The following is a 4,849-nucleotide window of genomic DNA, read 5'->3' as shown; positions in this document are numbered from 1 at the left end:
TTTGCTTTGTGGAGACAAATACACACACATATTCCGAGAGTAGCAACTACAACAAAACAACTACAACAAAACGACTACAGGCACAGGAAGACATTCGTTTGTTCATTGGTTTGTTCATTCACTCGCTCAGCAGCATGTTAAATGCTACTTTGTTTCAGGCACCGGTTCAGGTGCTGGGAGGATGGGGTAAGGCCAGGTCCTCGCTTTCACAAAGTCCACATTTAGGTAGGGAATGAAATAATACAATTTCAGGTGTGAAAAGGGATATAAACAAAACAGAATGACAGGATGAGGAGGGTGGAGAGTAACAAGGAGCTGCTTTATTTATTTATTTATTTTTGAGATGGAATCTCGCTCTGTTGCCCAGGCTGGAGTGCAGTGGCACGATCTCGGCTCACTGCAACCTCCATCTCCCGGGCTCAAGCGATGATTCTCCTGCCTCAGCCTCCCGAGTAGCTGGGATTAACAGGTGCCCGCCACCTCGCCCAGCTAATTTTTGTATTTTTAGTAGGGTCGGGGTTTCACCATGTTGGCCAGGCTGGTCTCGAACTCCCGACCTTAGGTGATCCGCCCAACTTGGCCTCCCAAAGTGCTGGGATGACAGGCATGAGCCACCACACCCGGCCTGGAGCTGCTTTAGATGAGGAGGTCAGGAAGGTCCCTTTGAAAGAGATGTCCTTGATCAGGACCTTAAGTCATGAGACAAGAGTAAGCCATGCACGCTGAGAAGGGCATGCTAGACAGAGGAACAGCGAGTGCACGGGCACAGAGGTGAGATCGTGGTGTGTTTGGGAACAGTAAGAAGGACGTCACCACCACATGCATGTTTCAGATGTGTCCTGTTCTTCCCTAGCCTCGGCCTGGAGGGGAGTAAGTCACTTAGGGTCTGGGATCCACATTAAGGAAGTTGATCTCACTCAGTCTTCCATCTCCCTGCCTTTTGTTTCTTGTGTGTCTGTGACTTATGTTTTCCTCGTCTAAATTTTAAGCTCTGGGAGGGCAAGGATGATGCTCTGAGCTTTTTTGGGGGCTGTGGCACAGCTGCTGGCAGAGTCCACAGCAGGCAGGCAGAGCGGAAGTGAAGGAACTGAGAGGGCTGGGACCACAGAAGCTAGAGCTGTCCCCCTGCGATCACCAGACCGCATTGGATTGAGGCTGTCCTGGGGCTGAGCTGTAGAGTGAAGCTCAGGCTTTGCCCTCCTTCCAAATAATGGCAGCTGAGGGATACTATTCAGCCCGAGGTGTGTGTGTGTGTGTGTGTGTGTGTGTGTGTGTGTGTGTGTGTGTGTGTGTTGGGGGTTTTTAGGGAAAGGGGAATGGGGCAAGGAGTGGCAGTGGGAATTTCTTTTTTTTTTTTGAGACAGAGTCTTGCTCTGTGGCCCAGGCTGGAGTGCAGCGGTGCGATCTAGCAATTCTGGTGCCTCAGCCTCCCGAGTAGCTGGGACTACAGGCATGTGCCACCACGCCCGGCTAATTTTTTGTATTTTTAGTAGAGATGGGGTTTCACTACATTGGCCAGGCTGGTCTGGAACTCCCGACCTCAGGTGATCCACCCACCTTGGCTTCCCAAAGTGCTGGGATTACAGGTGTGAGCCACACTGTGCCTGGCCTTGCTGTGGGAACTTCTAATGGGGAATGGTTGACATCACATCTGGAATTTTAATTAGAATGAGAAATGGCGCTTCCTAAGGGGCTATATGGGCCACTGTGGACATGGGGCTTGGGAGAGTTTCGAGACTTGAGAGAAATGTGACAGGGTGGTTTGGAGGCAGGAGGCTGGCTGGCATAGGCTCAGAGTTGGGTGGGGGAAGGAAAAAGGACACAGAATGAATGGGAATGACAACTGGGCAGCCAGAGAGCTACTTGAAAGGTAGCAGGGCAAGTGGAGTTCTGAAGGGAGTTCTGAGGGGACCAGGCCCCAGGTACCCCCAATTCCCACAGGGAATCGAAGTGTTCAGTTTCCTGGTTCTCCCTCTTCCTCCAGTTGCCATCAGAAACTCAGGCACCGCAACCCCAGTGGCTGGTGGGGTGATGTCGGGGGGAGACTGAGCTGCCTCAGGGGGCGGCAGCTGGTGAGTGGGGAGGAATCTGTATGCTCAGCAAACAGCAGCCTCAGTGCCCGGTGGCTGCCTCCTCCCTCATCAATCAGCCCCAGCCAAATGTCCTTGCATTCCCACCACCCCAAGGGGACTGGGGCTGGGCCAGGGTCCCCAGGGGAGATGGGGTGGGGGGAGGCGAAGGGGGGTGCTTGGCTTCCCTTCCCTTGGCCTCTGTTCTCTTCTGTCCTGGAAGCTCTCAGTTCTTCATGTCGTGGAATGACTATCCTGGCCCCTACCATCGTGGGGGCATCAGCTACAAATCACCTGTGGGGGGCTGCTGGGGGAGAAGTATGAGTCAGGCTGTAGAGGAATCTACTCTGGTTCTCACGGGACTAGCCCAGGGCACAGCTGGCAGGGAGGCTGCTGGCATAGAGGCCCTGTCTCCCCTGGCCTCTGTCCCTGATGGATGATCCGGACAGCAGGCCGAGACCCTGACCCCTGGAATGGACCTCTCTTTCCACCTTCTCCTACTCCCCAGTCCTCATCCCCTGCTTCCAGCCAAGATCCAGAGGTCTGGCCCCCAGCTCACCCCAAATCTGCTGTTCCCCACTAGGGACTGGGGTCTCTAGACCTTAGCCCCTGGCTCTCTTTCCCCCTCCTCAGCCTTTGCTCCCCTCCGGGACCCAGGCGTCCTGCCCACTCCCTTCACCATAACAACCATTCTTTTGGAGTTGCTTAAGACTTTAATATCATTTCATTAAGTCAGCAAGTTCAGAGAAGGTTGGGGGCACAAAGAGACTGGGGGTGGGCAAAAGAGGGCCAAGGTGGGGGGAGGCAAGGAAAGACCCCCCACCACCCTCTCCGTGGAGATGGCTCTGAGAAATCAAATATTGACAATGAGGGAACAGAACTTATTAAATCTGGGACAGGGATGTGTGTGGGGAGCTGTGGGAATGGCCGGATGCCTGGGTTCGGAGGGTAATGAAGGTTCTGGGAGGAGGAAAAGGACCGTGGCTGGGAGGTGCAGCAAGGCTGAGGCTCGAGGTCACAACTCTTCTGTCCTTTCCTTTGGGATGTACACGGTCTTGCAACCCTGGCTGTTTCTCTATCCCCTAAGAGCCCCTGGGGACAAGACCCCCATCATAGCTAGCTGTGGTTGCCCCGCCTTCGTCCCTTCCCCCTACCTCCACCTCTGTTGATGAGCTTCAGCGGCGTTTAATCGCATTGAGCAGTAATTAGCAAAGCGAGATGTTTGATTACCTATTTAGCATAATGTGGGGGGCTGGGATCCGTAGGCACAGCCACAGTTGGGGAGGGGAGTTTAAGAAAAGAAATGGGGTCTGTGCAAAGTTCCTTTCCCCGAGGGACCCATGAACCTTGCCCCTGAGGCTCCCCACCCCACGACTCCAGCAAATTTTCACTCCTTTGGGACTTTTCCCTAGGGGTTCTGGCCAATCACATCACCTCTGTCTGCCACCCATGGCCTATCTGGCTAGAGGAACACCTCCACGTTCCATCTTAGCTGTGCTTGCTGTGCAGCTGGTTTTGGGATGGGCGGGACTCCTCTCCTTCCATTCCTGCTGTCAGCAACAGGAGTCTGGCTGGGCAGGAGGAATTACTGGGGGTCGGGGGGAGGGAAAGGGTTGACACTTCTGGGAATAAAGATAGGGTAGTTGGGAGGGTGAGGTCGGGGCTGGGTTAGGGTGTGGTTAATCCACTTGCTCTTCAGGAGTACCAGGGACTGCCACTCCTGGTAGTGCCAGGCTGGCATAATGACATCTGTTAGGTGTGAACGCCAAACAGAAAAAGGGGGAACTGAGGTGCCAGCTTCTCTTCTCCTCATCTAGCAAAGAAAATGTCATAAATTTTCCTCATGGAAATGTAATCAGTGGGCTCGCTGCTGGCTTTGTCTTAATTATGCACTATTGATGGAAACAGGGAGGGCGCCTTCCCATCCTCCGACTCGGCTTCCTCCCTGTATTTCCCAGGTTTCCCCAAAGCTCCTCCCGGCACCAGGTACAGCGGTCTTCCAGGCGCCTTCTAGCAGCCCCGGCCCGCAGCGCCCCCTGGCACCCTCGGAGATCTACCCTGGCCCTCATAGCCCTCCCCTCTCGCCTCCTCTCTCACGACGCAGCCTTTGTTCCTATGGAGAGCGAAGCCCCTCCCAGGCCCGGTCACCTTCCCCAGGGAGTCCCCGCCTCTAGTCCCCCCCCAAAAACCAGCGACGCTTTCGAAAGCCAATCCTCAGATTCCCAAAACTCCAGTTCCAGTCTTCCCTCTCTTTCCCCGCCCCGCAATCCTAGACCCCAATCCAAACTAAGAAGGGGGAAGGAGCAGGAGGGCAAGGGTGCTCCAGCCCTGGTTTTTCCCCCGGATCCAGCTGCAGCCACGGCTGCCTGGAAATCCTGGAACGCCTTCTAGATTGCGAATATCCCTCGCCGGCGGGGCGCCGGGCGCCATCTGCCGGACCCGTTCCGGCTGGGGCGCACAGACCTGGGCGCGGGGTCAGGCGCTTGGGTTCTCCCTGCCTTTTCAATGTCCTGCGGGGCGGTAGCTCACTGTCTCTCTCCCCAGCCCTTCCAGCTGGGTCCTGACACCAGGCCCCCCCGCACCCTTCGGCTCGCCAGATGCGGCTACTTTCCTTTAGTCCCGGAGCCTTCAAGCACCGGGTCCCTGAGGGGTAGACCTGGGCGGGGTGGGGCCGCGAAGCAGGGATCCAGGGCGCCTGCGCGGAGGAGGCGGGCTCTGCGGGGCCGCGCACCGGCCACTCGCCCCTCCCTGCCCGGGGTTGCCATGGGGACGCGTGCAGA

This window comes from Nomascus leucogenys, chromosome 19 (genome assembly GCF_006542625.1).
Source record: "Nomascus leucogenys isolate Asia chromosome 19, Asia_NLE_v1, whole genome shotgun sequence".
Classification (NCBI taxonomy): Eukaryota; Metazoa; Chordata; class Mammalia; order Primates; family Hylobatidae; genus Nomascus; species Nomascus leucogenys.
This window is presented reverse-complemented; position numbering follows the sequence as displayed.